Genomic DNA, 12,311 nt, shown 5'->3' on the forward strand with positions numbered 1-12,311 from the left:
GTTTGCACCTGCTGAACTACCCACTGTCAATGCTGTCGAGGTATCAAGCAGAAGCCATGTTGTTCCCACCAAGGCGAGAAAGGAAAATTGGACAGAGAATCACAACCAGGCTGCTTTTACACACTGATCGATTTTAGAGCAGCAGCGACTAAATATCTTCAAGCTAGTTGCCCAAATGCCCCATCAGCAAAGCTAGATCCATTAAAAAAAAAACACACGGAGAAAACTTTTTTTTAAAAAGAGAAATTTATATACTTGCTGAAATTTTCAATGGAAAAGCTGAGTAGATGAGATGTGTGTTGTGTAGCATGTTTTCTAGATTTTAAAAGAATTAAAATATAGCCCCTCTACATTCTAGGGAATGAGTGCTTAAATAACATTTAACCAAAAGGGGAAATGCAAAAGGATTACAAACTTAAACCTGGCACACAGGCTATTGACTTTAAAAGATGGTTAAAATTTAAACATATCCATCACTTCACTTTGTAATCAATTTGAAGGAATACAAAGTTCTACTGGAATACCACTGTAAAACTTCACATAAAATAGTCCAAATAATTCATGAGACAAGTTGTCAAAGACTTTGTATTGTGAAACACTGAAGGGTTGGGACAAAGGGTCTTCATTTCAAAGCATTGACCTGTCTTTTTTTTTGTCTTTTCAGATGTTGATGGACTGGTTGTGCATTTCCAACGTGCTGTCTTTTTATCCCCAGTATTTCGAGTGTTTCTTTTTATTGCTACTGAATTATTTTCTTGCGTTGGGTATAGTCGGTGGCAGATTTGTTTTTTTTATATAAGAACAGCCTGTACAAAAGTAGCTTAAAGCAAATATTAAAGTTGTGCTATTAAGCAATAATCAGTGACAAGGTCTGCATATAATAAATTATAATTAATTAATACTTGTATTTATATAGCACTTTATCGTATTGAACAATCTGAAAATGCTTCACACAATGAATTTCTTTTGGAACCACTGACTATTAGGCAGGCAAAGGGATTATATCAAGAGGGTTTGCAGTGACGGGGATTATTAAATTACACGATGAAGCTGAATGCTCTCGCTATAGGGTTAGAATCCCGACATACACCTTGTATTCAGACTTATTCATACTTTGTTTTAATTAACGTGTGTTTTTTCCAATTAAATATGGGTTTAAATTAAAAATGACCAAACACAAGACAGGAGGAAGGAACATTTAAAATTTTTAGTGAATTTTCTGAGTAGATGATGTTATGGTGCTGTAGTAGTCGATCATAGCTTTGCTATTTCACCACTGATCTGATGAATGATAGAATTGCACACGATTCAGACTAATTTATCCTTTCAGTTTTCAAATGTTCACAATCCTGATGCTCAGTGTTAGGATTTAGAAATGTGTACTACTCCCTTTGTGATCACAAAGGGAGGCAGACTGATGGGGCAAAAGTATAGATGATATTGCCAATTATTTTATGATGCTCTGAATGGAGCATGTCTTTATGTGTTCCTATCCCTGGAATAGGTAATCGATGTAAGATTGTGATGGATTGGTCGAAATTTCAATATCAAAGGGGGCCATTTGGCACATTGTGCCTGTGCAGGTGTTCATAGAATGGACCATGGACGTTGGAATTTATTTTTTGGAGGGGGGTGGTGGGGTGGGCGCAGGAAGTATTTAACAGAAATTTCAGATAAGACAGTGAATGATAGCCTAAAGTTAAAGGAGATAGACTTCGCACAATGATACTTAGAGGTGGCTAGCAAAATTGGTTACGTTCTTGCCACTTTCTTCGGGGAATCATCAGAAACTGGAGTAGTACCTAAGGATTGGAAAGTGACCAACATAACACCAGTCTTTAAAAACAAGGATGACCCAGGAAACTACAGCCAGATGAGCATAGCATATGTTGTGGGTAAAGTATGAGAGAGCATCCTAATAGAGGGGGGTAATGAAACACCTGTGTATAGGTGTGACATGGAAAGAGGGAGTTAGCGGTCTTGTATAACAAATTTCCTGGCGCTCCTCTGGAACTGACAGTCCTCGCTGACGATATGAATTCTGTGGATTGATTGATTTCAGCAAGGTTTTTGGTATGCCACAAAAGTGATTAGTCTATTAAAGCAGAAAGCATTGGCAAGAGGGCAAGCTTCTGAAGAAGTTTGAAAATTGGCTAAACCAGAGAAAGCAAAGGTTGGTTGTGAATGTACTGTAATGGCATGGCAAGAGATTAGTCAGTGGGTGCCACAGGGATCATTATTGTGGACAGTATATATGATTTGGAGCTAAGGGACAGAAACAAAGCTATCTTAAGTTTGCAGACAGCACCAAATGTGAGGAGAGTGAAATTTAAACAATAGGGAACAGTCAAATCCAATACCAAAGGACCTGGATAGATTGGGAAGGTAGGCTGATCAGTGGTAAATGGCATTTAATGTGCACAAATGCAAGGTAATGACACTAGGGTAGAGAAATGAACAGTGGGGCAATAAACTAAATGGTACTAGACTGCAGGAGACAACAAGGAGTTGAATCTGGGGGTATTTATGGATAGCTCACTGAAATCAGCAGCACTGTAGATGGCAGTGGTGAAGAAAACTAATTGGATCTTGGGATGTATAGCCAGAGTGCTGGAGCACAAATCCCAGGGAAGGTGATAGTCTGTACAAGGAGGCACTGATATAACCACATCTTGAAGTACTGTACTATTCTGGGCAATGGAGGGACAGTAGACTTGGAGAAGTTGAAGAGCATGGCATTGTTTTTCCCTGGGGGTAGAGATGGCACAAGGGAGCTATTATTCAAGATTCTAAAAGGAATAAGTAAATTAAATAAAAACAGAAAATGCTGGAAATACTCAGCAGGTCAGGCGGCATCTGTGGAGAGAGAAACAGAGTTAAAGATTCAGTTCGATGACCTTTCATCAGAACTGGTAAATTAAACCTTAGATGCTGTGTTTTGAGTGTGCCACAAACTCTAGAAGTGGCATGGGCTCAACCTAAGAAAAGGGAATTAAAAACAGAAAATGCTGGAAATGCTCAGCGGGTCAGGCAGCATCAGGGGAGAAACAAACACAGTTAATGTTTCAGGTCGATGACCTTTGATCAGAACTTAGAAAAGAGAAGTTATACAGGCAGTTTAGATTCAAGTGCTTTATGCAGAGGATGGTGAACGTGTGGAGTGCACTCCCTGCGAAGGCAGATAAATGTGCAAAACGTTAAAGAAAAACTGGATAGGTATTGAGAGAATGGTGAGTATCTAAATTATTTAATTTGTTTATGTATATGGAGAACAGGAGAGATCTCAACATCAATGCCTGAGGCACATCATGTCACATCTTATCAATCTGAGAAACATCCACTTATTACTACTCTCTGCCTTCTGTCCTTCAGCCCTGCTGCTACCTTACCTTTAATACCTTAATTGTCCCAACAAGTCTCTTATCTGGCACTTTATCCGGTGCTTTTTAGAAGTCCTATTATTGCACATCGACTGCATTCCCTTTGCCTCCTTATTGTTAATTGGAAGAATGCCTCATCAGTTATCTGAGCCGTACATTCAAATGTACTACAGAATATCCAAAAGGTTGCAAATATTTAGCAGAATGACCACAAGTGAATTAAACAATTTGGAGATCCAGAATTTGGGGTTTTTATAAGATGATGAAAGTGACATCTGGTTCCCTGCCAGATCCACCATTTTGGATGAATACCAAATCCACAACTGCTGAGCGGCATGTTGCTCACCCTGTTTCCATGGGAACATGTTTGATTGGGACAGAAGGGAATAAGCTCACTGTCCAATCTGCCACTCTGCCTAATCCTAAATTCATAGGACTAGCCAATTTCAGGACACACTGCCTAAGCTTGAGAGGAAAATCATTTTAAAACCTAGTTCATTCAGGAGGGATGAATGTAAAGTGCACTATCATTTGAAGAACCAGCAGATTAAAGACCAATTCTGTTTATACATTGTGTTTACTATATTTTGTGATTCTAGACGAATATAGACACTTTTTTGAAGGGGGGGGGAGGGATGAGCATTCCAGGTCCTACACTGGCCAGGACTGGTTCATGGAAAAATTCAAGTCGCAGCTCATTTAAGCCTTTTATCATTCTGGTCAATTAAAATGTTAATATCACACTCATTCACTGCTATTAACATTGAAATTGTGAAATACGTTTTACATCGTTTCCAAAACCATGCCCCTATTTTCGAATTGCAGTGTTCATCCCAAAATAATGAGAGTAAATCATGAATTCAGCGTAATGGTTACTGAACTGACCTTGCACATCATGATCAATTTACTTTTTCAATTACTATAAATGTCACTCAGAGTACATCTATCTGTATAATTAAATCTTTTCCATCTGGCATGGGTCCATAGGGCACAATATGCGCATGGAGATGGGAAGATATTTGACAAAGCATTAAACTTCCCCCCCCAAACCCCCATCCCACATTATCTCTACTTTGCTATGTTACATGTGTAATAAAAATCTCCTTCGAAAGAAATCTCCAAAGTAAAATGTAGCCAATGAACAGTGAGCAACCAATCAAATCACTTTGTTTAATGAAAAAAAAATACAACTCTTTTCAGCAGCCATTCTGATTTCCCACTACCTATTCCTAAAATTAAAATTTATAACGTCATAAGAACAAAGAATTAAAACAGTTCAGAAACAAATGATTAAACAGATCGGTCCAACCTGAAAAGGCAGCCAGAAAGGGGGAGGGAATTGGAGGGTAAGCATGCGGAATTTCCATGGGAGCTGAACAGATGGCTTCATGCTTACTAGTATTGGGCTAAAGAAAGTTTTGCTTCAGCCATGACTTGGTATCACACAGCACAACAATGGGCATGGGTTTGGGGATAGTAGCAGAAGCTAGGTGTCATCATCATACATAAACAAATTGACCCTGTATAATGTTGCATTATGTAGATGTGGGGTAGAAGGGGGTAAGGATGCTGCCCTGGACCTCACTGAAGGTGACCATGAAGAAATGGAAAAAGTTTTTGCAGAAGATGAGCTGAATATATCAGAACAGTTGGGACAGATACCATGAAAGGGTGGTACCATGGAAATGAACCAGAGGAGAGGCAGTGGAGGAAACTGAAGGGGTCAATTTTTTTAATTCATTCACGGTATGTTGCTGGCAAGGCCGGCATTTATTGCCCATCCCTAATTGCCCTTGAGAAGTTGGTGGTGAGCCGCCGCCTTGAACCACTGCTGTTAGGTAGCGAGTTCCAGGATATTGACCCAGCGACGATGAAGGATCGGCGATATATTTTCAAGTCAGGATGGTGTGTGACTTGGAGGGGAACTTGGAGGTGGCGGTGTTCCCATGCGCCTGCTGCCCTTGTCCTTCTAGGCGATAGAGGTCGCGGGTTTGTGAGGTACTGTCGAAGAAGCCTTGGTGAGTTGCTGCAGTGCATCTTGTAGATGGTATACACTGCAGACACGTTACGCTAGTGGGGTGGAGGGATTGAATGTGTTGAAAGTCACAGAAAGGTTGAGGAAGATTAGAAAGGACAACTCCCGCAGTCACAGTCACAAAGGATATCGGTGGCTTTGACCAGGGCGATTTGGGTGCTATGGTTGGGATGGAAACCAGACTCTAGGATTCAAATGGAATGATAGGCACAGACGTGGGTGGTCATGACATGTTCAAAAACCAGAGAGAGGAAGGCGAGGTTCGAAATTGAAGCACAAAGAAAGACAGAGAGATATTAGCACAGTGAGCACCACGTTGGCAAGTCTGCAAGTATTATATTGTGGTGTACCGATCACAGAATGGACACAATCCACTTTCCGGTCCGTAGACTATAAATCAGGCGTCATGCCTTTAAGAAGGATCACACCTTTAAGAAACTCGATCTGCAACATGGTTAAGCCCAGAGCGGGGGAGGAGCAGTCGAAGCTGTGCGCTGATGAAAGGCAGTCGTACTTTGTGTAGTCTCTGACTCCATTTTGTGTTCAGCATGCAGCCTCAACAATTAAACCTTTTCTGTTGAACCTCTCCGAGTTCAGTATTTTTTGCTAGGAGTACGTAGACTCCTATATTGGTGACCCCGACACTCAGGATGACTCCTAAGCGTAACCATGGCTGACACAAACGCAGTTTCTGTGAAGCTGCCGGAGTTCTGAGAGAACCTGGCCACCGCCTGGTTCCTTCAAGCCGAATCGCAATTCCGACTCCGTGGCATCACCACCGACGCAACGATGTACAACTACCTCCTCGCTTCCCTGGGCAGCTCCACAATCACGAAAGTCTGGACAACACTACAAAACCCTCCGGAGGAAGGCCAGTACGCATATCTCAAGGTCGCGCTCATTAAAAAATTCACAGCCTCCCAATTCGTGCGCAACTGCCACCTCCTCGACCTCCCGGGCCTCGGTGACTCCACGCCGTCAGACTTGCTCTCACACATGCTTGCTCTGACTGATGAGAAACCGCCCAGCTCCCTCTTCCGCACGCTCTTTATCCGCCAACTACCTCCCAGCATCCGCCTGGCGATCGTGGCGTCCAGCCTCACGGACCTCGAGGCCCTGACCGATGAAGCCGATAAGCTCCTGTCCGCCAGTTCCAACCACGCCGTCACCCCTGACTTGGCCTCCGCAGCGTCGGCGCGCGCTCCGCCCTCTATCGCGCGGTCACACAGCTCGGCCACGAGGCCCACCAGGCCCCCACGTCCCCCAAGCCCTCCGACCCAGGGCTACTGCTACTTCCATACCCGGTTCGGCACACGGGCACGCCGCTGCAGCCATTCCTGCACGTTTCCAACCACCCCCACACGTTTCCAACCACCCCCACACCGGCCTACACGATGGCCGTGGGGCAAGCAGGCGCGCTGCTGTACGTTACGGACAGCGCCTCCGCACACCGTTTCCTATGCGACACGGGCACGCAGCACAGCATCATCCCCGCGTCCGCCCTCGAGATTCAGCGAGGCGGCCGTGGCCCTGCGCTGGCTGCCGCCAACGGCACCGACATCCGGACGTACGGCACCCGCACCGTCACCATCGACCTCGCAGGCCGCCGCTACCACTGGGAGTTTATCACCGCCAAGGTGCTCTCCCCGCTCCTCAGTGTGGATTTCCTGTGCGCCCATGGCCTGTTGGTCGACATGCCTCGGCGCCGCCTCGTGGACATTAACACCATGTCACCTGTCCCGGGTGCCATGGCCCCCCCCCCCGCCAACCCGCCGAAATGGCGTGGCAGTGCCGCGCCCGCTCAACGGACGACTACTCAGCACTCCTGGCTGAGTTCCCAGCCCTCACCAACCCAACCTTCTCCGCGAAGGTTGCTAAGCACGGGGTAGAACACTTCATCCCCACCACAGGCCCACCGGTGTATGCCCACGCCCGCAGGCTGGACCCGGCCAAGCTGGAGATCGCACGGGCCGAGTTCGCCACAATGGAACAGCTCGGCATCATCCGCCGCTCCAACAGCCCCTGGGCCTCCCCACTCCACATCGTCACCAAACCCGACGGGGGATGGCGCCCCTGCGGGGACTACCGGCGCCTAAATGACGCCACCACGCCGGATCGGTACCCCATACCGCACATTCAAGACTTCTCGGCTAGACTGGCCGGCCGGTCTGTCTTCTCCAAAGTCGACCTGGTGCGCGGTTACCATCAGGTGCCAGTCCACCCCACGGACGTTCCCAAGACGGCCATAATCACCCCTTTTGGGCTATTCGAGTTCCTCCGAATGCCCTTCGGCCTCAAAAACGCGGCTCATGGACTCGCTCCTCCGGGACCTGAAGTTCCTCTTTGTCTACCTGGATGATATCCTGGTAGCTAGTTCCTCCAAGCAGGAACACATCGAGCACCTCCGCACCCTGTTCCAGTGGCTCAGTGAGCACGGGCTCATCATCAGCCCAACCAAGTGCCAATTCGGCCTCGGCAGGATCGAATTCCTCGGCCACCACATCACGCAGGACGGAGCCATTCCCCTGCCCGTCAAGGTGCAAGCCGTCCAGCAGTTCCCCCGGCCTACCACCATCAAAGGCCTCCAGGAGTTCTTGGGGATGATCAACTTTTGCAACCGCTTCATTCCCGGAGCGGCCTCCCTCATGCAGCCCCTATACGAAGCCCTCCGGGGTAAGAAAGACAGAATGGCGAGCGAGTGGTCGGCGGACATGTTGAGCGCTTTCAACTCGACCAAAAAGGCGCTCGCCGACGCCACCATGCTCGCCCACCCACAGCCCAACACCAGGGTGGCCCTCACCACGGATGCCTCCAACCATGCGGTCGACGCCATGTACGAACAGTGGGTCGACGGGACCTGGCAACCGCTGGCCTTTTTCAGCCACCAACTGCGCCCCCCGGAGGCCAAATACAGCGCCTTTGACTGCGAGCTCCTCGCACTGTACCTGGCAGTCTGCCATTTTAGATTTCTTCTGGAGGGCCGCCCCTTCACCGCGTTTGTCGACCACAAACCCCTGACATTCGCGATGGCAAAATCAGCGGACCCGTTGTCAGCCAGGCAACAACGCCAGCTTGCCGCGGTGTCCGAATTCACCACGGACATCCGGCACATCTCCGGTCGAGACAACGTGGTGGCCGACTGCCTATCCCGCCCCGCCGTCCACGGCGCCCACCTGGCAGTGGACTATGCTCAACTGGCAGCGGAGCAATGCACCGACCCCGATCTGCTCTCCACGCCCACAACCCTCCCAGGGCTGCGACTGACCGACATCGCCTGCGGCCTGTCCGCCATCACAGTCAAATGCGACACCTCCTTGGCGCAATGTAGTCCCGGCGTCCTGGCGAAAACGGGTGTTCGACATCGTCCACGGCTTCGCACACCCCGGCACCCGCGTGTCCATTAGACTGGTGGCCAACTGATTTGTCTGGCGCGGCCTGCGCAAAGATGTGCGCGTCTGGTCCAGATCCTGCATAGCTTGCCAGCGTGCCAAAATCCACCAGCACGTCAAAGCCCCACTCGAGGAGTTCACCGTGCCAGAAAGAAGGTTCGACCACGTCCACATCGACCTCGTCGGCCCCCTGCCGCCATCACAAGGTCACACGCACCTGCTGACAATCGTGGACCGTACCACCCGCTGGCCCGAGGCCATTCCACTGACGTCCACCACCACCGCCGACATCGCGAGGGCATTCATCGGTACCTGGGTCATTCGGTTCGGCATCCCCTCCGACATGACGTCGGATAGAGGCCCGCAGTTCACCTCTGATCTGTGGGCCGCCATCGCCCGAAACCTCGGGTTGGCCGTTCACCGCACCACGGCTTACCACCCCCAAGCCAACGGACTGCGAGCGATTCCACGGGTCCATGAAGGCGTCCCTCCGCGCCAGCTTCGAGGACGAGGCTTGGATCGACCCCCTCCCATGGGTACTACTCGGCCTACGCTCCGCGGTCAAGGAAGACCTGCAAGCCTCGGCGGCGGAACTCGTGTACGGCCAGCCGCTGCGCGTACCCGGAGAGTTCCTGCCCACCACCACGTCCCCCTGGTCGGCTGACCAGCAACGCCGCGCTTTCGCCAACCGAGCACAACAGTTCGCTCCGGTACCCGCCGGCCGGCACGGCGAACCAGCAACCCTCGTACCACCTAGCCTGCACATGGCCAAATTTGTTTTCGTGTGCCATGACGCCCACCGAGGACCTCTACGGCCCCCATACGACGGACCCTACAAGGTACTCCAGACGGGGAACAAGTTCTTCCTCCTCGAAGTGGGCGGCAGAACTGACAAGGTGTCGGTCGACCGGCTCAAGCTGGCGCACCTAGAGCCCAACAAACCCGTTCAAGTGGGCCAACCCCCACCGCGGGGCAGTCCGCCTAAGAGCCCGACGCGTCCAACCGCCCCGCTCCCGACACCAACCGCCAAGAGCCGTTCCGGCCGTGCCATCAAGCCGCCACGCCGGTTCGTACACTCCCTACTAGCGGATTCTGGGGGGAGCTGTGTGGCGTACCGATCACAGAATGGACACAATCCGCTTTCCGGTCCGTAGACTATAAATCAGGCGTCATGCCTTTAAGAAGGATCACACCTTTAAGAAACTCAATCTGCAACATAGTTAAGCCCAGAGCGGGGGAGGAGCAGTCGAAGCTGTGCACTGATGAAAGGCAGTCGTAATTTGTGTAGTCTCTGACTCCATTTTGTGTTCAGCATGCAGCCTCAACAATTAAACCTTTTCTGTTGAACCTCTCCGAGTTCAGTATTTTTTGCTAGGAGTACGTAGACTCCTACAATATAACACATTGTGTATTACTGAGTATAAAACTTCTGTATGCAGAATGAAGACATTTATATTTGCTTATATAGTATGGTTCATGATGCCCCAAAGCACTTAACAGTCAATGAAGTACCTTGTGAAGGCTAGTGAGTGTTATGTAGGCAAATCTGGCAGCCAATTTTGTGCACAGCAAGTTCCCAGAAAAAACAAATTAGTTTAAATGACAAGTTAAACTGTTTTTGGTGATGTTGGCTCGACTGTACAGCAGATTGTGTGTTACATTGAATAATGTTCCTGTCATTAACTAAGTGTATTTTCTGACACAATGAACAACATCATTGGCGATCTATTAATACAATATAAAATGGTTTAGAATACACTGTAAAGTGGAAGATCTGTCCAGGTTCCCTGTCAATTTTGCCTTTCTGATTTTTGACTGGCTGTTAACACTTTAGAGGTGACACTTGGTCCATGTGATCTCCTGGACTGGTTTTGAGTGCCTGATGGAAAAAAGGGAGGAATTTTCCAGAGTATTATTTCCCTTATTGGTCCTGGGTTTTTTTCCTCTGGATTTTTGCCTCGCCCAGGAGATTACATAGCGGCGGGGGAGGGGCGGGTAGGTATTAAGTGTCTAGTCATGATGCTCCAGCCATCATGGTGTGGGGCAGATTTGATGGACTAACTGGTCATTTCCTATGATCGATTCATTTCTGATTGGCCAAAACCCATTCTCTTGTATTTTTAAAGTAACCCTAAAATAATTAAAAGATTGCGCCTTTTGCATTGTGTTCAAGGAGCATCTAATTAAACAAATGAAAGGATCTAGATTGTTTACAGTCAACTCATTTTGACATGGCAGGAGGACTTCTACCTCTGCAGAAAATTGATTCGATTTTATAGGATAAATTGTACAAATACATTTTATATAACTGAACAACTGATTTCCGCCTGACAAGCAGGGCAGAAAAAGTATCCACAAGTTGTGAGGAAGTCTATATGATGGAAGGGTGCAGATCAGAGTTCAACAGTGACATTCATCAGTAACCAGCCAATCAAAAATCACTACTTAGAAAAAAAACTGCATCTCTTTTCAGAAAAACTTTCCATTCACTGTGACCGTTGAATCTTACAGCACAGAAGGAGGCCATTCGGCCCAACGTGCCTGTGCCGGCTCTTTGAAAGAGCGGTCGAGCTCAGTCCTGCATCCCCCACTTTTTGTCCGTAATCCTGTGAGTTCCTCATCCTCCAGTGCCCGTCCAACTACCCTTTTAATATTATTTATGGAATCAGCTTCCACCACCTTTTCAGGTAGAGCGTTCCAGATCCCGATAGAATCCTACAATTTTACAGCACAGAAGGAGGCCATTCGGCCCGTCGAGAGGCCATCCTTAAAAAGTTGCCTATTTTCTGTTCTGTAGCAGGCGTCCTATTTTTATACTTGCTAAATATAGGAACAACCACAAAAGCAATCAAATAGCTGAAAAAGATTTTTTGAAGTCCATTGACCAGCCTGGTTCGTTTGACACTTACCTCACCATATACCCATAAAAAATAAATAATTGTGAAAAAATTACCAAATGTTCTAATAAGCTTTCACATCCTAGCTTACAATGCCTAGAACAAGTTTTGGCCGCATTAAGCTTCCCTCTTTCTTGATTGCCTTGTGCTCGATTCTCCAGATTTTAGCCTTCATCTGGGCATTTCCCGTTGCTTAATCTCCAGTCTTTACTGTCAACTCAAGTCAAGCTGCTGTACATGTGGATTGTCAGATTAGGAAGTGAGCGTTATTGGGTCAGGCTTTGCTGCGTGTAAACCAACCGGGGAAACCAGGCACAGAGGCAACAGCTTCCGCACATGAGCAGCATGAGGCTAGGCCGAGGCGTACAGCATGGCTACAGTGCAGAATATTATCAGAGTGATTCCCACTCGAGGATAAGGCACAAGCCCACTGGACATACCCATCTGAACTAGAATTCACTTTAGCTTTACAATAGATACCTATAACCTAACACTACCGGGAACGGTAGCATAGTGATAATGTTACTGGACTAGTAATCCAGAGGCCTGGACTAATGATCCGGAGACGTGAGTTCACAATCCCACCACGGCAGCTGGGGAATCGAATTCA

At 47.9% G+C, this 12,311-nt stretch overlaps 1 protein-coding gene across 1 annotated transcript in view; it reads left to right on the forward strand.

The window, feature by feature from the left end:
- The window catches only part of LOC147107132 (transmembrane protein 263), a 291,285-nt gene extending 290,386 nt beyond the window's left edge, over positions 1 to 899 (forward strand). The window contains exon 5 of the mRNA XM_086008232.1: positions 665 to 899. The gene's annotated coding sequence lies outside the window, so the exon portion shown is untranslated. The remainder of the gene's footprint in view (positions 1 to 664) is intronic.
- Positions 900 to 12,311: the final 11,412 nt, after the last annotated feature.

Source organism: Somniosus microcephalus, chromosome 15 (assembly GCF_052327205.1).
Source record: "Somniosus microcephalus isolate GS21.2 chromosome 15, FLI_Smic_1.0, whole genome shotgun sequence".
Taxonomy (NCBI): Eukaryota; Metazoa; Chordata; class Chondrichthyes; order Squaliformes; family Somniosidae; genus Somniosus; species Somniosus microcephalus.